The sequence below is a fragment of the Eurosta solidaginis genome, chromosome X (assembly GCF_040869045.1).
Source record: "Eurosta solidaginis isolate ZX-2024a chromosome X, ASM4086904v1, whole genome shotgun sequence".
In the NCBI taxonomy this organism is placed as follows: Eukaryota; Metazoa; Arthropoda; class Insecta; order Diptera; family Tephritidae; genus Eurosta; species Eurosta solidaginis.
The window spans coordinates 130,561,802-130,587,761 of record NC_090324.1 but is presented as its reverse complement, the minus strand read 5'-3'; the positions used below and the strand labels follow the sequence as shown (position 1 = coordinate 130,587,761).

At 41.0% G+C, this 25,960-nt stretch overlaps 1 protein-coding gene and 1 pseudogene across 1 annotated transcript in view; one reads left to right on the top strand and one right to left on the bottom strand.

The window, feature by feature from the left end:
* LOC137235148 (glutamate receptor ionotropic, kainate 1-like) overlaps positions 1-25,960 on the top strand; it is a 2,828,327-nt gene that overhangs the window by 449,044 nt on the left and 2,353,323 nt on the right. The gene's annotated exons all lie outside the window — the stretch shown is intronic.
* Positions 14,461-15,288, bottom strand: LOC137235154 (rho GTPase-activating protein 19-like; annotated as a pseudogene).

Sequence of the window (25,960 nt, the reverse complement as noted above, 5' to 3'; positions counted from 1 at the left end):
TTCGTCCATAGTAGGCTTTACTATTTTTACATGTGTGCCATCTATGCAACCAATGACACCGGGAAAATTAAATGTTCTATAAAAGTATTCCTTAGACAGATGCATTTCCGCTGTAGACATCTTCAGCTGAATGTTATCTTCACAAATACAGTTTTCTAATTCCTCTATAGTAGAGTGCAAAATTTTTGAAAAGCTGCTTCTGCCAATGTTCATATCTTGGTCTTTGGCTATACCCAGTTGGTATGATCCCGTTGCTAAAAACCGGAGTGTAGCCGCTAATTGTGTGATTGGTGAAATAAAGCGATGGCGTTCTGCCAACCTATTGCCTATTTTACTAAGGATAATTTTGAAAATGTCCTTATCTACGCTGTAGGACTCTATAAATCTAAAAATACAGATACATATGTTTACATACCCGTTGATCCAACCACTTTATTTAAACAAACTTACTTGGAATCCAGCTGCCGTAATATGTTCGCTTGCGATCTAAGCTGTCGATTTTTACGTTTTTTATGCACCATTTCACGTCTTCTAGCCTCTGCATTTCCAAAAACAATTGGTTTTGGCATTTTGTTCAAATTTTTACACAATTTTAATTTAACTAAAACCAAAATAAATAAAAACAGCTGTTTCGCTTGGTTATCGACTCGAAATGAAAACGATTCGAAATCGACTTCGAATCGATTTCTTCTCTTCAATTCCTTGGTATACAGAGGAGTTAAAAAAACTTAAGAATTTACGAAACAAATTCTTTAAAAATCACACACTGTCTAACTCGCCTGCTTTTAAGGAAAAATATGTATATTATTCATAGCAATTTAAATCCCTAAGAAATCGGCTCCATAAAAAATATGTTGAGAAATTTGAATGCGACATTAAGTCGAATCCGAAATCTTTCTGGCGCTAGGTTAGAGCTAAAAAGCTCTAGCATCCCATCTTATGTTTTTTATAATGAAACCTCTGCATACTCTCTTACTGCAGCTCAAACTTCGAGTCTGATACTGTTTTGCCTGATGTGGTTGAGCACACTGATGTTGATACTCAAATAAATTTTGGTGAACTTTCCATATCACTTGATGATGTTATTCGAGGAATTACGGTGTTAAAGTCCTCAAAACAATCTGATGAATCATGCTCTAGCATCCCATCTCATGTTTTTTATAATGAAACCTCTGCATACTCTCTTACTGATGCCGTCAATCTTTTTGCAGCTCAAACTTCGAGTCTGATACTGTTTTGCCTGATGTGGTTTAGCATACTGATGTTGATACTCAAATAAATTTTGGTGAACTTTCCATATCACTTGATGATGTTATTCGGGGAATTACGGTGTTAAAGTCCTCAAAACAATCTGATGTGGATGGACTGTGTTCATTTTTGCCAAAAAATACTGTTGCAATTGCTTATATGATTTTATTAATTTTCAACAAATCTCTAAAGCGGGGAGATTTTATTAATGCCTGGAAAGTAACTTTCATTACTCCAATTTTCAAGAGTGCCAATAAGAGCAATATTGCCAACTACCGCCCAATATCAAAACTTTCCCCAACTTCGGCCGTTAACACGATAGCTTGAGCAAAAATCGATATATCGTTACTAACCTCAGTTCACGTACTTATCTGAACTCACTTTGTATTGGTGTAAAAAATGGCCGAAATCCGACTATGACCGCGCCCACTTTTTCGATATCGAAAATTACGAAAAATTAAAAAAATGCCATAATTCTATACCAAATACGAAAAAAGTGATGAAACATGGTAACTGGATTGGTTTATTGATGCAAAATATAATTTTAGAAAAAAACTTTGTAAAATTGGTGTGACAACTACCATATTAAGTAGAAGAAAATGAAAAAGTTCTGCAGGGCGAAGTCAAAAGCCCTTGGAATCTTGGCAGGAATACTGATCGTGGTATTACATATATAAATAAATTAGCGGTACCCGACAGATGATATTCTGGCTCACCCTGGTCCACTTTTATGGCGATATCTCGAAAACGCGTCCACCTATAGAACTAACGCCCATTCCCTTTTAAAATACTCATTATCACCTTTCGTTTGACACCCATATTGTACAAACGCACTCTAGAGTCAACCCTGGTCCACCTTTATGGCGATATCTCGAAAAGGCGTCCACATATAGAGCTAAGGCCCACGCCCTCTTAAAATACTCATTAACACATTTCATTTGATACTCATATCGTACAAACAAATTCTAGAGTCACCCCTGGTCCACCTTTATGGCGATATCTCGAAAAGGCGTCCACATATAGAACTAAGGCCCACGCCCTCTTAAAATACTCATTAACACCTTTCATTTGATACCCATATCGTACAAACAAATTCTAAAGTCACCCCAGGTCCATCTCTATGGTGATATCTCGAAAAGGCGTCCATCTATAGAACTTAGGCCCACGCCCTTTTAAAATACTCATTAATACCTTTCATTTGATACCCATATCGTACAAAATAAATTCTAGAGTCACCCCTGGTCCACCTTTATGGCGATATCTCGAAAAGGCGTCCACCTATTGAACTTAGGCCCACTTACTTTTAAAATTATCATTAACATATTTTATTTGATACCCATATCGTACAAACAAATTCTAGAGTCAGGCCTGGTCCACCTTTATGGCGATATCCCTAAATGGCGTCCATCTATAGAACTATGGCCCACTTCCTCTTAAAATACTCTTTAATACCTTCCATTTGATACACATGTCATACAAACGCATTCCAGGGTTACCCTAGGTTCTTTTTACAACATGGTGATTTTCCCTTACTTTGTCTCCACAGCTCTCAACTGAGTATGTAATGTTCGGTTACACCAGAACTTAGCCTTCCTTACTTGTTTTTGTATTTTGTTGCACCATATCATTACTGGAGTTGAATGTTGGCATAATTTACTTATATACTGTAAAGATTTTAAATTTTATGTTAAAATTTGACTTAAAAAAAAAATTTTTTTTTTAAGTGGGCGTGGTCGTTCTACGATTTTGCAAATTTTTATTAAGCATACATATAGTAATAGGAGTAACGTTCCTGCCAAATTTCATCAAATTACAGCTTGCAAAACTTTTAAATTACCTTCTTTTAAAAGTGGGCGGTGCCACGCCCATTCTAAAATTTTACTAATTTTCTATTCTGCGTCATAAGTTCAACTCACCTACGAAGTTTCATCGCTTTATCCGTCTTGGGTAATGAATTATCGCACTTTTCGGTTTTTCGAAATTTTCGATATCGAAAAAGTGGGCGTGGTTATAGTCCGATATCGTTCACTTTAAATAGCGATCTGAGATGAGCGCCCAGGAACCTACATACAAAATTTCATCAAGATACCTCGAAATTTACTCAAGATATCGTGTTAACGGACAGACGGACAGACGGACGGACATGGCTCCATCAAATTTTTTTTCGATACTAATGATTTTGATATATTGAAGTCTATATCTATCTCGATTCCTTTATACCTGTACAACCAACCGTTGTCCAATCAAAGTTAATATACTATGTGAGCTCTGCTCAACTGAGTATAAAAATATTGGTTATTATAAATATTAATATAGGGTAACCCTGGAATGTGTTTTTATGACATGTGTATCAAATGGAAGGTATTAAAGAGTATTTTAAGAGGGAGTGGGCCATAGTTGTATTGGTGGACGCCATTTAGGGATATCGCTATAAAGGTGGACCAGGGCTGACTCTAGAATTTGTTTGTACGATATGGGTATCAAATGAAAGGTGTTAATGAGTATTTTTAAAGGGAGTGGACCTTAGTTCTATAGGTGGACGCCTTTTCGAGATATCGCCATAAAGGTGGACCGAGGGTGACTCTAGAATTTGTTTGTACGATTTGGGTATCAAATGAAAGGTGTTAATGAGTATTTTAAAAGGGCGTGGGCCTTAGTTCTATAGCTGGACGCCTTTTCGAGATATCGCCATAAGGGTGGACTAGGGAGACTCTAAAATTTGTTTGTACGATATGGGTATCAAATGAAAGGTGTTAATGAGTATTTTAAAAGGGCGTGGGCCTTAGTTCTATAAGTGGACGCCTTTTCGAAATATCGCTATAAAGGTGGACCAGGGGTGACTCTAGAGTTTGTTTGTACGATATGGGTATCAAATGAAAAGTGTTAATGAGTATTTTAAAAGCGAGTGGGCCTTAGTTCTATAGGTGGACGCCTGTTCGGAATATCGTTATAAAGGTGGACCAGGGTTGACTCTAGAATGATTTTGTACAATATGGGTACCAAACGAAAGGTGTTAATAAGTGTTTTAAAAGGGAATGGGCCTTAGTTCTATGGGTGGACGCCTTTTCGGGATATCAACATAAACGTAGACCAGGGGTGACTCTAGAATGCGTTTGTACAATATGTATATCAAATGAAAAGTTTGAATGAGTATTTTAAAAGGGAGTGGGCCTTAGTTCTACAGATGGACGCCTTTTCGAGATATCGCCATAAAGGTGGACCAGGGGTGACTCTAGAATTTTTTTGTACGATATGGGTATCAAATGAAAGGTGTTAATGAGTATTTTAAAAGGGAGTGGGCCTTAAATCTATAAGTGGACGCATTTTCGAGATATCGCCATAAACGTGGACCAGGGGTGACTCTAGAATGCGTTTGTACAATATGGATATCAAACAAAAGGTTTTTATGAGTATTTTAAAACGGAGTGGGCCTTAGTTCTATGGGTGGACGCCTTTTCCAGATATCGCCATAAAGGTGGACCAGGGCTGACTCTAAAATTTGTTTGTACGATATGGGTATGAAATGAAAGGTGTTAATAAGTATTTTAAAAGGGAGTGGGCCTTAGTTCTATAGGTGGACGCCTTTTCGAGATATCGCCATAAAGGTGGGCCAGGGGTGACTCTTAAAGGTGGTAATAAGTATTTTAAAAGGAAGTGAGCCTTAGTTCTATAGGTGGACGCCTTTTCGAGATATCGCCATAAACGTGGACCAGGGGTGACTCTAGAATGCGTTTGTACAATATGGATATCAAACGAAAGGTTTTGATGAGTAGTTTAAAACGGAGTGGGCCTTAGTTCTATAGGTGGACGCCTTTTCGAGATATCGCCATACACGTGGACCAGGGGTGACTCTAGAATGTGTTTGTACGATATGGGTATCAAATTAAAGGTATAAATGTGGGTTTCAAAAGGGAGTGGTGGTAGTTGTATATGTGAAGGCGTTTTCGAGATATCGACAAAAATGTGGACCAGGGTGACCCAGAACATCATCTGTCGGGTACCGCTAATTTATTTATATATGTAATACCGCGAACAGTTATCCTTCCAAGATTTCAAGGGCTTTTGATTTCGCCCTGCAAAACTTTTTCATTTTCTTCTACCCACTGTCACACCCATTTTACAAAGTTTTTTCTAAAATTATATTTTGCGTCAATAGACCAATCCAATTACCATGTTTCATCCCTTTTTTCGTATTTGGTATATTATTATGGCATTTTTTTTCATTTTTAGTAATTTTCGATATCGAAAAAGTGGGTGTTTAGGCCCGAAGCCTAAATTCTTCTTAATTTGCGCCACCCTAATAGCACCACTTTATCGACCCCTAGTTCGCCCACCTGCATGTATATGTGTACATAGATAGGGTTATGTTGTCCGTACACATATACATGTATGCCGGTACAACTATGTGGGGAAGCTTCCCCTTAAAACCGGGGACTTTTTCCGCGGTTCAACGGTTGTCCTCGACAAGGCAACCGTCTACTTTTCCAGCGATCGTTGAGCGAACTACAACACCGTCCGAGGAGCCCCGCCACATTTTATTACAAAAAGGTAATTATTGTTCAAATTTAATTTTGCACTATAATAAAGAAATTATTATAACGAGGAATATATCTCGCCTCTTTTTTCTTTTCATTTAAATTTAAACCAAACGCAATTGTGGTGCCTCCACTCCCGTGCCGAGTTTGCGACACACCACAATTGTTCATGGTCCTTCTCCCCGAAAAAGGAAACACCGCCTATATAAAGTACAGTCCACGTTACATATCCTGCATCTTTGGATGATCACATTCACTTCTTGGTGATATCAACAATTTTCGAACAAATCTTCCCACATACACTCAACATTTTGTTATAAATCGTGGTGGTATTCTTCAACCGTTTGGTGATATACACAACCCACACACTTCTTCGTGATACCGGCTTTTTACACGTTTGGTGATATATTTTTGGTGGTATTTATACAGTTTTCTTGGTACACAACCTGGGAATTTACAAGCCGCATCAAACAACAAGCAAACCAACTCCAAACTTCACGCAGCTGCTAAGTAAGTTTATATATTTCTTGCCACAATTTTTTTTTTTTTTTGGTTATAAAAATAAATATTCTGAGTGCCACACGCGTAAGTGATTAAATTTAACCGCGAAAATTGTAAAAAAACTATTCGGTGTCGAAAAGTAAAAAGTGCAAACGCGAAATACTAACGTGGTCAAATTCTTTGTGACTATCTTGTCTGTCCCCCCACCAGCGGTAAGGCTCACCGGACACAGCACAAGGAAGAGGTGCACATAACCTCACCTCCATATAAAAAATTATCACGCCATTTCGATTGTGGCAATTTTACATTATTCCTTTGTTTCACTTTAATTTGCACTAATTCGATAAATTTTTGTCACACAGTCGCTTTTCGCACAAGAGTTTTATAAAATTTTTACACTTTTCGTCGAGTTTTTATATCAACGCGCGCACTTATTTTTTATAATAAAATTGAACGCTCAAGTGGCGAGTGGCCCCCTTTGCTTCGCACAATACGCATTGGAGTTGCTCCCCCCTGCTCCCTGTCTTACGGCACAAAATAATCTGCAAATAAATTAATACATACACCGATACATACATACATATAATTTACGTGCGGGTGGCGAGTAAGCCACATTGTTGTGGTTTATTTTTATCGTGGGAAAACCAGACGAATCGGCCAAGTCTGACCCTTATAATTTAATAGCCAGATCAATATATACATATACATATATATAATTTGCGTGCGGTTGGCGAGTAGGTTACACCATTGCCTATTCTTCCCTTGAAAAAAAAAAAAATATCAGACGAGTCGGCCAAGTCTGAAATAACTAAATAAAAGCGATCTTTTAAAACACTGTCTCCATTTTTTTTGTTAAAAGGATTAATTTGTTTTTAGTTTGGTAGGGATAATTTGTTGAGAAAATGGAAAATTATATCCGATCAGCTGAGTTAATCTCAGAGTTTGAACAGCAGTACAGCCTTATTCCAGAGGAAAGTCATAATAAGCACACTCTGCGATACAGCAAGAAGAGTTGCGTGCCTTATGGAAGAAGGTTAAGTCTGTGTTTGACTCACTGATGGGATCAGAAGATGTCGACGCAAATGATGTGTTGGCCATCCGGAAAAAACATATGTCTACCTACGCAATATATATGCGATGCTTATCCACAATATCTGCTGAGGCAGAGAAATTTAAAAAAGTAGAAAATAGCGCTATCTCTGAGCAAGCACCCCCAGCCGCACCTCGCGGGCATAAGATCCGCCTCCCTCCTTGCGACACGGAGATTTTCAAAGGTGACTATTTATCATGGCCAACCTTTCGCGATCTGTTTACGGCCATATACATAAATAATTCCGACCTACAGGGGGTGGAAAAACTGTTCCATCTGAACAACAAGACACAGGGCGAGGCCAAGGATATTGTAAAAAAATGCCCTCTGACAAATGATGGATTCGATATGGCCTGGAAAAACCTGTGCGAAAGGTATGAAAACAAGCGTATATTAGTCAACACGCAATTGCAAATTCTTTTTAATTTAAAGAAGGTAGAGAGTGAGTGTGGAAGCGCGTTAAAGAAACTACATAGCGATATAAACAATTGTCTATCGTCCCTCAAGTGTCACAAAATCGACAAATCCAATTGGGATGCAATACTAACATATTTGTGTTCGACAAAGTTACCGGAAAGTACCCTGGCTCTATGGGAACAAAGCATAGACCACAAAATGGACATATCTAAATGGGAAGATATGGACAAATTTCTATCAAATAGGTTTCAGACACTGGAAACAGTGTCTAGCTTCACTGGCACTAACGCCCAAAAGGGACAAAAGCCATCAAATACTCGGCATACAACCGAAACCCCCATAAAAAGACTTGGTGCCTTCCAAACGAAGGTATCAAAACCTACCTCAAAATCAACTTCAAGGGTTTTTTGTAAAATGTGCAAAGCTGAACACAGGTTACGGAATTGTCCCCGATTCTGTGATCTGACCCCAGTGGAGAGAATCAACTTCATCAAATCCACGGGGGGATGCCTGAACTGCTTATCCCCAGGACACACAGTGACGAGGTGCACCAGTTCGTACAACTGTGCCAAATGCCACTCTCGTCACCACACGCTCCTGCATGCGGATACAGTTCAGCAACCTACGAGGCGCAATCCATTCAAAGACGCGGATCATATCCCGTCAACTTCAGCACAAGCACAAAGAAGACAGGAATCGGGGCAACCAAATTCTTCTGCGAACCAGAATGTAAAATCCTGTCATGCTAATTCCAGCACAGGCGTGCTATTAGGAACTGCTCGCGTACACATTCATCATAATGGTACCGACTTCTCCGCGCGGGCATTAATTGATTCAGGGTCTGAATGCTCTTTCATGACAGAAAGACTAAAACGCAGAATCAATTTGCCGGCAAGGAAAATGCATGCCCAAGTTTCAGGCATCACCAACGCAGTATCCGCTCAAGTAAAAGAGGCATCCACCATCGAGCTACGTTCACCAGAGGACCCATGCTTTAGCTTGACTACTCCTGTTCTAATTTTAGCCAAATTAACTGGGAATCTGCCATCCTGCCATATCGAAACAATGACGATGCAGGCGTTCCCAAACTTAGTTTTGGCAGACAAGAGGTTCTACGTCAATGAAGATGTAGACCTCATACTTGGGGGCGATATATATCCCCAAATTATACTAAGCGGTCTAAAAAAGAATGTACTTAATACACTTCTGGCCCAAGAGACAGTGTTCGGTTGGATACTAACCGGTCGTATTGAAACACCGAATACAACGAAGAGCATCGTGTCATTTTACAACGAGGTCGCCTTGGACAACCAACTAAAAGCCTTTTGGGAGTTGGAAAATGTACCGAAAATTAAAAGCCCTAGCGACGATGACAGATATTGTGAAAAATTATATAGAGAAACCACAAACAGAAATGAGGATGGAAGATATGTCGTTTCACTCCCATTAGACAGGAATACCCGGAAGAACGAAAATTAGCAGGGTCCCTTAAACGCGCATGCTCGCACTTCTATCGAAATGAAACGCGGTTAACGAAAAATCCGGAGTTAGGGAATGAATACATAAGGGTACTTTCAGAATACCAGACGCTCGGACATATGCACAAAATTAAGGGCACAGTCGCAGCAAATGACCCTGATAATTATTTCCTGCCCCATCACGCCGTGGTAAAGGCGGAAAGCACAACTACTAAAGTCCGGGTCGTTTTCAACGCTTCAAGTCCGACTGCTAATGGTACAAGTCTGAACGACGTTTTGCTCCCAGGCCCGGTACTCCAAGCAGATCTCCCGACTCTCATCATTCGTTGGAGACTTTATCGGTACGTCTTCAACAGTGATATAGAGCAAATGTATAGGCAGATTTGGATGAACGATAATCATACCAAATTTCAACGAATTATTTTTCGAAAAGACATGAACGAACCAATAGGACTCTACGAATTAAAAACGGTAACTTTCGGAGTTAATTGTGCCCCTTATCTTGCTATAAGGACGCTGTTACACTTGGCTGACGATGTACAAAGTTCCCATCCCACAGCATCAAACATACTCCGGGAATGTATGTATGTAGATGACGTCCTCGCAGGAGGACACAACCTCACCTCCACCATTATGGCAAGAAACGAAATTCGACAGGTTTTACATTCGGCAGGGTTCCCATTACGAAAGTGGACATCAAACTCGGAGGAGGTTCTCAAAGACATCCCGAAATCGGATCTGCTCAGCGAGGACTTCTTAGCCTTTGAAGACACCAGCACAGTGAAAGCATTAGGTATAAGGTGGAACGCACATGCTGACTTATTTTATTTCAAAGCGGGATCACTAGACAACCCTAACATGCCAACAAAAAGAGAGATCCTGTCAGTTATTGCCAAACTCTTTGACCCGTTAGGGTGGCTTGCCCCAATGGTCATAGTGGCAAAAATAATTATGCAAAACATTTGGTTAGAAGGCACAGGGTGGGACGAGCCAGTCTCACCAACGACATTGGAGCGGTGGACCACCTTCACCCAAGATTACCCGGAAATAGATAGGATTCGAATACCACGTTGGGTACAATTCTCACCAGAAGACGAGGTTGAAATCCACGGCTTCTGTGACGCGTCGGAGAAAGCATATGCAGCAGCCGTGTACATGCGCGTCAAAAAGGAGAATAATGTTTATACACACCTACTTATGGCAAAAACCAGAGTCGCACCAGTGAAGACAATCTCCCTCCCACGTCTGGAACTTTGCGGTGCAGTATTGCTCGCAGAGATGATTGAATCAATCTGTAGGAGCGTCAAATTAGGACCCATCACCATTCATCTATGGACTGATTCCAGCACTGTCCTCGCATGGCTACGGAAACCGCCTTGTTCCTGGTCAACCTTCGTCGCACACCGCATCACGAAGATCATCGACATGGTCGGAAGCAAGGACTGGCTACATGTGGATTCAGAATCAAATCCAGCGGATTTAGGAAGCAGAGGCCTACCAGCGGGTGAATTAGTCAACAACTCGTTGTGCTGGCAGGGACCATCTTGGTTACAAGAGGACAAGATCCAATGGCCAGTACAGGAAACGGACTACCATACATCATATGAGGAGAAGAAAGTGAAAGCACAGTCGTATGCCGTCACACAGGCTGAACAAGAAGATATACTCGATCGTTTTTCAGACTTGCCACGAGCTCTAAGAGTCCTATCCTACGTTAGGAGATTTATAAAAAGAACGCATCCTAAAACAAAAACGGTATGCCACGAAAAGTCGAGCACAATCTCAGCCGATGAGATTAAGGCAACGACTCAAGCACTAATAAAAGTATGTCAGAAAATATCCTACGGTACAGAATACTTGCAATTAAAAAATAGGGAACCTATTGATGGGAAAAGTGAAATCCTGTCACTCAACCCATACATCGACAAAGATGATATTATCAGAACAGGGGGGCGTCTAGGGGCCTCAAAAGACATTTCGTACAACGAGCGTCATCCGATCATCTTGCCTTACAATTGCAAGCTGTCTCGCCTTGCAGTCATGATGATTCATCATGATTCTCTTCATGGCGAGAACCAACTTATGCTCCGCCTTATTTGAACCCAGTATTGGATTCCGAAGGTCAAGACAATGATCAGAGCCATCATCCACAATTGCAAAACCTGCATTCTTCACAGGAAGCAGGCGCAGTCCCAACTTATGGGTACCCTTCCCTGCGAACGTACTACTTTTACTCGCGCGTTCACCAATACCGGGGTAGATTTCGCGGGGCCTTTCGACATAAAAAGCTACCGCGGTAGGGGATGTCGACTGTCCAAAGGCTACGTATGCCTATTTGTTTGTTTCTCCACTAAGGCCATCCACCTAGAGGCCACTAGTGACCTGAGCACCCCATGCTTCCTCGCAGCTTTTTCGCGTTTTATCGCGAGAAGAGGATGTCCAAAAAACATCTACTCCGACAATGGTACGAATTTTGTCGGAGCTTCCCGATCTCTACGATCGGAATTCAAAGCCTTCCTGGCAGAAAGCCGAGACAAAACAGTCTCCAAGTATAGCCATCAAGCATTAACTTGGCATTTTATCCCCGCCGGCGCTCCGCATATGGGCGGCCTGTGGGAAGCGGGAGTGAAGAGCTTCAAAAGCCACTTCAAAAAGGTCGCTTCTCTCCATAAATATGCCATGGAGGAGTTCCAAACCCTTTTGTGCCGGATCGAGGCGTGCCTAAATTCGCGGCCTCTCAGCCCGGCGTCCAATGACCCAACGGACCTGGAGCCACTAACCCCAGGACATTTCCTCACGGGCAGCCATCTTCTGGCGCCGCCAGAACCGGATGCGAACGAAAGCCCTGCCTCCATGCTAAATAGATGGCAGAAGCTCAAGGCCCTCCATCAAACCTTCTGCCGGCGATGGAAAACCGAATATTTATCCGAACTCCAAAAACGAGTGAAGTGGAAGCATCCCAAGGAAAATATAAAAGTGGGAGATCTCGCTGTCCTCAAAGAGGACAATTTATCTCCCAACGAATGGAGGTTAGGTAGAGTCGTCAACGTACACCCCGGCGAAGATAACCGAGTACGTGTAGTCGACCTCATAACCGAGAAGGGTCAAGTCAGACGACCTTTGGTCAAACTGATCCTTCTTCCCATGGAGACAGACTGTGAGAGGACTACGAGCTCCTCTTAACAATCCCTCCGCTCTTCCACATACCTCCTTAAAAAAAAAAAAAAAAAAAAAAAAAAAATCAATAAAAATCAACCTCGTCTTTACATTTTCCAAAAATCAACCCCAGCCCTCGTTCACCCGGAACGAGGCCAACCAATAACCTAACGCAGACCCGCTATCTGCCAAAGAACATAAAGGCCTTCGGCCTATTTTATTTACAATTTTCAAGAACCAACCCCAATTCACTCGTTATCCCATAACGAGGACAACAGAAAAGCCGACCGCAGAAGGGCGAACCGATCTGCCACAGAAAACGGAGGCATGCTCCGGCCCATTAAAATTTTAAACTTTCAAAAAATTTGCTGGAGTCAAACCCTAAATTCACTCGCTCACCCCGAGCGAGGACACCAGAGCCCTAATGCAGACTCACGGTCTGCCACAGAACTCCTTATAAATAAATACTTCCGTTATTTATGTATCCAAATTTAGAAGGTCAAGAACGGCATTTTACTCGTAAAAGGAATTGATCGCGTCTTATTCTAATTAGATGATTTAGCATGGCCTTATGTACAAAAGGTTTTGTCGTAATTGAACCGTTACTTGCTCTAATTTTGCTTCAAAACATGACTAAATATGAAGAATTCACAGTGTACGGGGACTAAATTCAAACTTCTTGTTTAGAAAACTTGAAAAATAGCTTAGAAATTATAGGGGATACATATAACATTTATGAAATTCCACATAATTACCAAAGGTTATTACAGAAAGCAGAAACACATATTTTAAAAATTGCTGGAGTCATATGTGAGTTAAAAGAAAAGTCTCCTGCAAATAATTGGCACCATGATATAACATGCCTGGAGCGTTTACTTTTAACATTTAGCAGATCAAAAATAGTTTTTCTATGCGCGATATTCGCCTGATATGCTTATGCGACATATGAGTCATTTATGACTCTTACAGGACTCACATCTGCACAAATCGTTTTAAAGAAATTAAATTGGATTTTGAACTCGTTAACAGAAACAGTTAAATTTATATTTTGACTAGTAAAAATATATTAGACCAGTAACTAAAGATTTAAAACCGTCTAAATTTGTATTTTCAAAGAGCTAAATTTTGAACAAAAGTTTCCAAAGTGCAATTTCCGGCATAACTTTGTGTACTATACGCGCCCATCATCTCTTTACTCTATTTATAAATTAGACTTGATTCATTGTTTCGTGTGATAAATTTTTGCAAATACAATTCTCTCATGACACAACAGCAAGCAAAATTGCATTACATAAAATCTATTATTAAACAAAGAGAACTGGGTTGTGGTAGATTTGGCAATGAGTGGCGTAAAAATGGCACACAAAGCTTCAAATCAGATGGGTTCAATAGGTTAAGAGTGCGTCGTAAACCGTCAGCGGTTTAAGTAAGGGGCCTAGGATGTCCTCGTAAGGCATTGCTTAAAAGCGGGAGAGCTGCTGATATGGTCATCCTATTTCCGGTTGCAACCAAACACGAAGTTGTGCTGCAGTTCCCTTTTTTTTACGACAACTAAATTAGCCTGCCTTCACTATCTAGTGACGAGAATCCCTTTCGCTGAACCATTTCCAACCAACTTTTTTATGAACAATATTTCGCATTCTTACTGGCCAAATTTTAAAGCCACACTCCAAAAGGAAAAATAAACACAAAAAAATTATTCACCGTCAATCCAACTCATCAGTATCCAATCGATGCGGCTCGTGTACGCATAAGTCATGCAACAGATGTTAACATCTACCTTTCCATCATATTGGCCTCCGTCCATTGCTATATTATCAGTGTTTTGCCTGTTTTTCGATTTGTTTGTATTACCGACACAACCATCTAATAGGGGATTTGTAATGCTCATATTATGGCACAAACTTCTTTATATGTACCCTATATTATAAGTCATACCTTTAATTCCTCATAACATATCCTACTTCAAAGGGACGGAACTCTTGGTGCTTTCTGATTGTGAACTCATACCTTTGTTCGCTGGTATCCGGTCCTCCTATTCCTTCATAAGATGTGGTGCGAATATGGTAGCTAAATTTTCTGGTGTCATTTTATTTCATACGCAGCTACAGCATGTAAAATTTCAATGATATGTTAGTAATTGTCGATTATCGTCAGGCAACAACAACATTACCAATTGGACTGAACTAAGTAAGGGTTGTTCACGTTTGCTACGTTCCGGATTTGGAGGACGTGTTAACGTCCCTGTACTGCTGCTACTACAAGAGCCGGAGCCTAGGCACAGTGGTGCTATTTGCGGATGCGCTGAATAGTGTGCATTGGTAAGAAATGGCTCCGACAAATCGGCTAGATAACCTTTAAATCCAGTGCACAATCGTGTGCCGAATAGCCACCACCTTCCAAATCGAGTGGTTTTTGTCATTTTGTATATGTTGCCGTAGCCCGTTTTGCCTAGAAGCCGATCCCGTCTTCCGAAATAGGCCCTCCTGTATGAGATTTTTTTTCTTGCATTAAAATGCTTTATTTCCTCTAGGTGCATCAAAAACCCGGCATTAATTTGTTGATGCAGTGTTTCAACAGGACTATCGTCTGCGCTTAGTGACCCCTTCGATGATGAGCTCGCACAGCCCGTTGCAGCGGCATGTTTTTGCCTTTTAGGCAAACGACTCCATTTCTTCAGCTTGCCTTCATCTTCATATTCGATTTCATGACAGGGTAAATCACAGTCATCCGTGTTTAAATCTAGCGCGAAGGACAGATGCATGCGCACCAATGATTTGAATTTCTCATAATTCAATTTTCGCATATGCGCCGCTATTTCTGTATCGGATAGCCTATTCAAATTAATAAAATCCAAATCCATTATGTCCGACGGACGGCAGCTGTGCTTGCGAGGGGCTACATACAAATATACAAGGTAAGTATGAGCACCGCCCTTGGTCGGTGTTGTTTCGCACCAATAAAAAGCGTAAGCAAATTTCTCACGATCTTTATTGCAAAAATTCGTCACTCGACACGTTAGCTGTCAGAGACTTTTAAGGTTCTCATTTTTATCGTAATTCACTTAAACTTGTGAAAATAATTTCCGAGCTTCAGAAAAAGTGAATCAATTAAAGCGAGCGCAGAATATTCCCAAGAACCGCTGACATTTGAAAATGTCTCCCCTCTTTCAAAGCGCCCTTTTTGACCATTGCCGTGAATGCGAGAAAATCGGCAGATACACCGGGTGCTAGCGGAACCAAGGGAAGGAGGGAGTGATGACCCGTGTCATCAAGAAATACCTTTGATATGGCATATCCAACTACATATTTTCGAAGGCAATATCGCCTGGTAGCAGCGTAGCAGAATGGTTCGTGGGGTCGACCGTACACAAATTAGCCAAGTTTTGTTTACCCGTAACATTGTTAGGTAGTACGGGGAAGGCACTGGCAAAAGGTGATGTGGATTCCTCCATCAATGCCACAACGAATACCATTAAACGCCGGACAATGTCTGCATTCGTTTGTATAACAATCGGAGTCTGTTTATTATCATTTCCCGAATCATCAACTGATTCAATTTTAAATGAGCGAGAGGTGGATGTTCGTTGACGGACGCGCGGTGAAGAAATTGGTTGAATTTGTGAGGTGAGTGTCGATGGCTCACCTGGTGATTGCGAGGGTGGTGGATCGCTATCAGTTAATCCCTTTATTTGTAAAGCCTCTGCTGTACTGATGAACGCTGGTAGGGCTTCTTGATTACATTTACTTCATCACAATATATAAATTGTATTAGATCTTTCAAATCCGAATGACTTACATCCTTCAGAAAGACAAAATCATGTTGGTTCGCCGGCATTTGGGTAAACATTTTCCGAAAATAGGGCAAACAAACTAATACTACCAATCGGTGCGCTTTAACGAATTGCCCCTCTGCCGTTAGCGTGACATCCACCAAGTCGCCACGACATAGCGACTCATGAAATCCAGCCGATAAATTGCTATTAAAATTATTCCAACACAGCGAAAATTGTTCGTCGTCCGCCATGTTGGCTGGGTGAAAGAAAAAAAAATAGCGTACTCGTCAGTAACGAAGATATATTGCCTTGTTCACAAATCAACAAATTGCGTGTATCCACCAGCTATTAATGAAAATTCGCAGAAAATTTCAAGTTATTTATATCTACTTCATGATTTTTTCACAAAGTTTAGGTGATGTTATATTCATTTCCTCTCAACTAAAAATTATTCGAAAATAGCGAAGCTACTACAGAATCGCCCACAAACCGTTCTCATTCGTTGTATAACAAATTTAATACAAAAGGTTTGTGGTTGTTTTTGCTGGTGGACTTACGCCCCAGGCCAGGATGTTCCGCACCAAAACCTGCAAAGAGAAAATCCATTAGTGCCTGCATCAATGGGCATCGCAAAGGTGTGACAACTGACGGCGCGGCCGACGCCGCAGTTGGAGCACCCCTTTGCAATGCCGGTAACCTAAAAAAAAAAAAACAACAAAAAAACGAGGAAAACCCAATCAATCCTGGTGCCCAGGCCAACGTGCAGGACCGTCCCCACCATCCATGCCAGTAACCTGAAAAGAAAGAAAAAAATTAATTAATTATCAAAAAGAATATATTAAATTATCATGTAATAATTTTTACTTACGATTTGTTCGCGATGATCCCAAGCACCGTACTCCACTACGCGTAAAACGAAAAGAATGAAACAAACGGCGCCATGAATCGAACGATCCGTTTACCGTTTGCTTCAATTCAGAGAAATGTACATTTGTGCGTAGGAATGTTCATATTTTTTTTGTCTGGTATACATATACCAGTGCGCGGACTTTTTATAAAAGGAATGTTGGTAAACGAGAAATGAAAATAGCAGTAGGAATTGGTAGTTTATTTGAGTGCAAAACAGTAATTGTTACTGAATTATCATGAATTATTCATCATTTATTGTCAAGCAAATAAAGCGAATGTCAGGGAATCAACACTTGTAAAAACATGTACACAAGACAAAATCCATGTAAATTTGTACATACACAGCTTAGGCCTTAGGATACTCATTATTTCCTGAAATACACAGACAAAACATACCAAAACGTCTCACTACCACAACAATATCCCAAAATACCAAAAATACTGCCACAAAATAACCGATTTCGGCATGTTATCGTTTGCGTAAAACTTTTTTTCTTCAAATTATTCAAAAAAAAGGGCTATTTATCTCATCAAAAATTTACTTCTTGTTTAAAGTTGTTCACAAAATTTTTCAAAATTGACTGCTTTAATCAGTATCCCCTCCTAAGATTAGTTGGTGGGCTCGGCAATTCAATACTGCAATGCAGTATACGTTTTCAGCGCGAAAATACTGAAATATTGGTAGAATCTTAGTTTTGGTAGCAGAAGTCGTAAAAGTAGTAGAAAATGAAAATGGATCAAAAAGGTACGTCAATCTACCAAGGCGGTAAAGTCCGTGCACTGACTGCCCATATACTTGTACCAACGTATGTACATATATATGCCGAGTTTTAAATGTACATTGTATTAGGGATGCATAAGAAGATGCAAACGGGTACCCAAAAACCCGTTTCTGGCAAATCGGTATCGGAGCCAACTACCCTTCTGGAACCGTGCTTTTTAGTAAAGACCATCAATAACACAGGACTACAAGCGTAATTGGGAAAAGCTGAACAAATAATCGAAGGGAAATACAAAAGAATGGCTCATTCGAAAAATTTTTCACCGCGTCCAAAACGCAGATTTTATCTTTGTTCTTTATATAGCATACAATTTTGCCGTCCAAACATTTTTTTTTGTGGCGGGCAGGAAAGTTGTCGGTTTTTAGCACCAACAACACAAATAACGACGACTCGAAAGATCCCACATCAAACACTCTCTACCCGGTTCGGTACCAAAATGTGAGTACCAAACAACTTAAATGTCAATTTTCTGCAGCACTAGTATGCCTGACTAGCTGAAGCGCTACCGGATGACACAAAATTAAACAGAATAAGGCACTAATGACCCAGGCACATAACGTGCGGGGAAAGAAGCAACGCACATAACGTACGCGAGATGAATATATTCTCGTAGGCCTTTAGACATGTTTTAACCCTACTCACGCGCGAAATTTCAAAAGCGCCGATAATAGAATTGGGGCTTACTCGCCACCGAAAGCGTGACACAATCATAACAACTCAACGAGTTTCCTTTATTTTCTTCCATACTCTCAATAGAATGACTCGTTACGCTTCGCTAAGAAGGAGGACTGAGCGCCAGGCCGCTCGTTACCCAAAGCCGTGCCACTTATGCGACGCGAAACACCCAATCAGGTCATGCCCGATTTACCGCGCGAAGTCGCCGCTGCAACGACTGCGCGAAATTATAAAGGCCAAGTACTGCCAAAACTGCCTGTCAATGGTACATCGTGCCAAAGACTGCACTAGCAAAGGAAGGTGCCGAAGATGTGGTAGCAATCATCATACCACGCTGCACCTTTCCATGGAGGACTTGTCGTCCGAGCCAGAGCCGCCGAAGAGCTGGTACCAGCTAGTCATGGAAGAAGAGGGAGAAGGATATGAGAGGATGCCTACGATGGAAGAGGTGGACGACGGGATGATGGATGAGGCGCTGTCTCTCCACGCGTCCGAGTCGGCCTTTGCAGAAGAACCACAACTGCCATCCGGGAGTGGAGCGGGCTCCCATATAGTAAATTCCGACACTAGGGGATCGGACCCACGGCCGTTCCGACCCCTATTAGCACACGAGCGACGAGGAAAAAGTGGAGCGGAATCACGGCCGTTCCGCCCACCTACGCAACAACGAACGCAAGCACATCGACCAACGCGCGATCGTAGAATGGCCCCTCGGCCGCGCCAGCTACACGAGATACGACACGTGAAGGAAGACCATCGAGACGGTAGACTGGCCACTCGGCCGCGCCAGCTACCCCAACACAGTTCCTTCCGGAACGGGGTCATTCCAGCCCGCGCCTCAGCCGGCCCAACTCTTCGGCCCATGGCTGCTCTGGCGCCGACTGCGATCGTGAAGGTGGAAGCCGGAGGGCGTCTGCACTTCATTCGTGCACTCATAGACGCATGTTCCCCCCGCACAACGATCGACCGCAGGCTGGCGCGAGAGTTAGCCCTGCCGACAACCAACGCCGACGGCGAAACCGGCTGTTTTATTCGTTTTAGAGGTAAACATGGGCAGAGTAAGACGGTGACGACTCACGCAGTCTGCGTCCTCGAGTTCAGGCGCGTCAGTCCAACGTACAACGTCGACCCCAGCGTCGCGGCTCCTTACGAGCACATCCGTCTTGCGGACCCCCACTTTTATGCGTCCACCCCAATTCGCCTCGTCCTAGGCGGCGACGTCTACGCCGAAATCATGACGTCGGGCACATTGCCACCATCCTTCGGATCGCTGCTCGCGCAAAGCACGATCTTCGGGTGGGTACTCTCCGGGACCCACCCGATCTGATATTTCTCAATGGCTATTTAGAGTTAGTTAGCTGATGATAAGCTTATACATGTATATTGTATTTTCCCGAAATAAATGAAGTTTTATATAAATGGCAAGAAATATATGTTACGGTTTCCATAAATTTTTTTTTTCTATCGTCCTAGCTCTAGGTCACGGCGAAGGCAAGGAGGATGCCGTCGCGCCATCCGGCGCGCACCATTTAATTTTAGAATCTAGTTTTAAGACAAATCGTGACCGGGGACGCTCGGGCGGAGTCTGGGCTGTTGCGTATCGCAAGGGGCCGGCATGTTTAGGCCCGAAGCCTAAATTCTTCTTAATTTGCGCCACCCTAATAGCACCACTTTATCGACCCCTAGTTCGCCCACCTGCATGTATATGTGTACATAGATAGGGTTATGTTGTCCGTACACATATACATGTATGCCGGTACAACTATGTGGGGAAGCTTCCCCTTAAAACCGGGGACTTTTTCCGCGGTTCAACGGTTGTCCTCGACAAGGCAACCGTCTACTTTTCCAGCGATCGTTGAGCGAACTACAACACCGTCCGAGGAGCCCCGCCACATTTTATTACAAAAAGGTAATTATTGTTCAAATTTAATTTTGCACTATAATAAAGAAATTATTATAACGAGGAATATATCTCGCCTCTTTTTTCTTTTCATTTAAATTTAAACCAAACGCAATTGTGGTGCCTCCACTCCCGTGCCGAGTTTGCGACACACCACAATTGTTCAGTGGGCGTGGTCATAGTCGGGTTTCGGTCATTTTTTACACCAATATAAAGTGAGTCCAGATAAGTACGTGAACTGAGTTTAGTAATGATATATCGATTTTTGTTCAAGTTATCGTGTTAATGGCGGAGCGGAAGAACTGACGGTCAACTGTGTATAAAAACTGGGCGTGGCTTCAAACCGATTTCGCCCTTTTTTACAGAAAACAGTTATAGTCCCCTAGAATTCGAGCCTCTACCAAATTTCACAAGGATTGGTAATGTTTTGTTCGACATATGGCATTAAAAGTATCCTAGACAAATTAAATGAAAAAGGGCGGAGCCACACCCATTTTGAAAATTTCTTTTATTTTTGTATTTTGTTGCAACATATCATTACTGGAGTTGAATGTTGACATAATTTACTTATATACTGTAAAGATATTACCTTTTCTTTAAAAATTTTACTTAAAAAAAATTTTTTTAAAAAAGTGGGCGTGGTTGTTCTCCGATTGTGCTAATTTTTTTTAAGCATACATATAGTAATAAGAGTAACGTTACTGCCAAATTTCATCATGATATCTTCAACGACTGCCAAATTACAGCTTGCAAAACTTCTAAATTACCTTCTTTTAAAAGTGGACGGTGCCACGCCCATTGTCCAAAATTTTACTAGTTTTCTATTCTGCCTGATAAGTTCAACTCACCTACCAAGTTTCATCGCTTTATCCGTATTTGGTAATGAATTATCGCACTTTTTCGATTTTTCGCAATTTTCGATATCGAAAAAGTGGGCGTGGTTATAGTCCGATATCGTTCATTTTAAATAGCGATCTGACATGAGTGCCCAGGAACCTACGTACCAAATTTCATCAACATACCTCAAAATTTACTCAAGTTATCGTGTTAACGGACGGACATGGCTCAATCGAATTTTTTTTCGATACTGATGATTTTGATATATGGAAGTCTATATCTATCTCGATTCCTTTATACCTGTACAACCAACCGTTATCCAATCAAAGTTAATATACTCTGTGAGCTCTGCTCAACTGAGTATAAACAATTAATCATGAAAGTTGTTTAATTTAATATTTCGTATTTGAATAGGATATGAATATCATCTTATTACACGCATATTTCGTATTCAGATCGCTTTCAAAAGCATGTAGTAAAATTAAATATGAAAGCATTCAATTGAACTTCAAATATTGCATATTCGATTCGAATAATTTCGTGTTCAATGTCATATCAAATATGTGCTTGTTTGATTTAAATAATTTGCTCCATACAGCTCTTTCATTGACGTTTTTAGTCAAATCATAGGCTTTTGTATTTGATTTTACTATTTTTTCCCCTCAGTGTATGTCTGAACTCTTTTCGGAGAAGGTACCGATGCCCGGCCGTTTCAGTTGGCTGGTGTCCTTGTCAAGTAAAAGACCAACATGACCACCATACAGGAGCACCTTGGACGGGGAAGGGCAGAAAAGCGATATGGTCTTGCTAGGTCTACTACAGTGGCCATATGAACAAACGCGAAATTTGGAGCCAAGTTGTTGGGTTTGTGGTGGAAAAGAAACTTCGGCGTCAAGTTCTTTCCTTCGCGGCTATGAACGAGCGTCTCGTCGAGATCCTCATTAAGGTGAAGAAGGTGCTTACACACCCATAGACTATGCGGATGATAATTAAGCCTCCACAATGTAAAATCTCCCAATATGCAACAAACTACTTGGGTGTATCCTGTTCGAAGAACATGAAACCAAATCGATCCCATCGACGGTAGATATAGTTCCTTCAGGAACTATAATGGCGACCTGATAACTGGCGCACAGAGTGTGCTTAAATGGTGGAGGGAACACTGCTCCTCATTGCTAGCTATCGAGGGAGAGGACAAACCCGATACCTCAACCGCCGTTGATGGAAAACAATTTCCACGAGGTGTCAGGTAATAACACAATAGCCGCCGAGCTGTTAAATTAGGCGAAGATCTGGTAAAGAGCATGCATCAACTCCTATGCATGCCTGCGGATTGGGACTTATGTGTACTCTGCCCCATCCACAAGGAAGGCGAACCCACAAACCGCCCAATTACCCCGGAATCAGCTTGCTTAACATCGCGTATAATTATTTATGTAGCGTACTGTACGAAAGACTGAAGCCCATAGTCAACAAATTTATTGGACCTTATCTTAGCGACTTCGGACCTGGTAAATTTAATAAAGACCAGATCTTCGGCATGCGCCAAATGCTGGAGAAGACTCACGATAAAAGAACAGAGACTCACTATCTTTTTTGTCGACTTCAAATCAGTATTTGGCAGTGCGAAAAGAAGCTGCAGCTGAATCGTAACATATGATCCGTGATTGAATGTCGGTTTTTAATCACAATAGCTACGAAATGGTATATCGGTATAATGAAATTTGTGATCTGAGGACAACGCGTACTCACTAGATCCATAATACATTATTATTGTTTTAAATAGTTGGATAGCCTAATTTTTATCGTGATCGTATATAACGTTCCATAGCTGCTTGTCTGAATTAAAGCTCCTTGCGAAAAAAAATAAGGCTCTGCCAAATGACGCTGAGCAACACCACCAGCTCCGTAGGGTTGGGAACGACCTATCCCAGCCGTTCGAAACAAAACGGGGTTTCATATAAGGCGACTCCCTTTCGTGTGATTTCTTTAACATAAAGCTGACGGAGATAATTCTAGCAACTAAATGATGGTACAATCTATTATAAAAGCGTACAATTACTGGCGTATGCTGATGTTATTGATATCGTTGGCCTGAACAAACGGACTGTGAAATCTGCCTGGAAATCTGGATTAGACAAAAAACAAGGAAAGTGTGTCTTGCGGAAAATGTGCATCAGACGAAGTACTTTCAGACATCTTGGAAAGAAGAGGCGCATTCGCGCCTTCGCAACCACGACACTGCTGATTAATATTAATTCGAGATAATTTGGGAATCAGCATTACCGGCAAAAACAATGTCAGCGTGGAAATCAAATGGAGAATAACTCTTGCTAACAAGTGCTACTTTGGACTCACAAAAATCACGCTCTATCTAAAGTCGCTCATCAACCCTGTCGAGTGTTGAAGGGGGTGTAATAATGAATCATACAGCTTTATGAAAATATGATTATAATGCAGCGAAGAAAACGCAAAGGCTTCGTAGGCTAGGTCATGTTTTGCGAAAGGACGAAGACGATCCGGCCAAGATTTCAGTCGACACTGGAGTTTGGAAGTAGAGGGAGGAAGGGACCTCCTCTGGGTTGGGGGAGGCAGGTGGATGAAGACTTGACCTCGCTTGGTGCGCCCAGTTGGCGTCAGTTATCGCGAAGCAGGGATAGCAGGCGACTTTTTACGAAACGGCCAAAATCGCTTAGGCTTTTAAACGCCAATTAATGATGATGACGATGTTCATTGTTATTTTCGAACCAATTTTGGGTAACAAAAGGGTAATAATAAATCTTTATATGATAAACTGACAGCATCGATGAGGAACTTATGAAACATTGTGCACGCGTCCCATATTATAGGCGATGCTTTCTGAAGAACATCATCCGTGGGACTATTTTTTGAATCGAGTATGCACAATTTGTTGCGGTGAAAAATTCAGTGGCAGCTTAAAGGTGAAATGAGCATTTCTTTATCCCTGTAGAAGAGGCAGAGCAATGCCTGAAGAAACAACTGCAACAGCAAGTTTACTTTCACCACGAACTATAGCTAAAATAAGGTCACAAAGGTTATTTGTGTTCCCCAGGCGCATCTATAAAAACAATATTTCCATCATTTTCTTCCACACTGGAGCAGACCTTATCGTGTATTACTTTAGCTTTGGCTCATTCTCTAACAAAAACTGGTGAAGCTTATGGTTATTGTTCGTTATTTCGCACATGTTAGAAACGGGGTCTACGTCTGATCTACTCCGGTTAGACAAAGGCAATCCGAAATCCTTTATTCGCTACTTTCCATATGAAAAACCCAAATTACTAATAAGAATAAGGCCTGTATTAAAAAGAAACAAATCGTTTATTGGATTCTTAAACTACATACAAATGTTTCGCTTTGTAAAAAATTTACTGTTTTCACTTTCAAAATAACAACAAAGCAAAAACATTTTGATTTCTTATTAAAAAAATAATAATTTTAAAAAAATGTTAAATAAAACGGTTTTATTGAAAACAATACTTACATGAAGTAATAATAATACTAAAAGCTAGAAAATAATTAGGTAGGTCCTAGGTACTAGTCATCACAATCCTCATCAATCTAAGGCGTTGATCAGACAATTAAATAAAAGCGTTGAGCGTGTGAAATTTCTAAAAATGTGAGGCGTAGCATAACCTAATTAAGGTTCAGTTGGTCTTATATATACTATCAAAAGAAATTTGATGCGTCCAACGCTTTTATTTATTTTACCTAATTATTTTCTAGTTTTTAGTATTATTATTACATCATGTAAGTATTGTTTTCAAGAAACCCGTTTAACTAAAAATTTTTTTTTTAATTATTTTATTTTGAAGTTTTTAGTCTTTATTTAATTGCCTATTATTTCTCTTAATTCATTTAGTGTCTCATTATTACAAGGACTCTTTGCTGAAAATTTGTCACAGTCTAAGTCCTCAATACATAATCCTTCCAAATACATAACCCTACTCGACTCAGCGCCACGTATGCTTGTCCCTCCCCGAACTCCAAAGTTGCTTTCTATCCATGTATGTATTATGTGTTCCAAATATTAACCAAATCGAACCACAAATACGATTATTTGAAATATTTCGATCCATGCGCCACCTATCGGAGTTTTTTTCTTATTATTGCATTCTCATCAGGTACTGAACTATACTCCAAGTTTCAAGCTTGTAGATTATCGGGAAGTTACTTAAATTTCAATTACAAAATTCGTGCCGGCCAGCCAGCCAGCCAGCCTGTCAAGTGAAGCTAAATAAAACCGTTTAAAAACAAATAAATGCAAACGCCGTTCTGCGAAAACACTTGCCTTTGCCAAGAGCGAACTGATAGCTCACATACATATGTATATATATTTTTTTTTTTGGTGTCTTTGATGGGGATGTCTCGCCTTGCACACACCGGCGTCATACCAAAACGTCGACTCGTAGGTGCTTGCACCCTCCCCCACATTGGGGTGGAGCCTCTTCGTGGTGACACCTGGTAACGCTTCGGCGGCGAATGCGAGCGTGAAAGATTAACACATGGTTTCCCATTGTTGCATCTTACCTATAATAGCCTCTACCAAAATCCTAAATAATTGTTCCAAAATAATTTGTAGCGTACCAAAAAATCTTAAATAGAATTAATTTCTGACCTGCCCATTTTTTGTGGC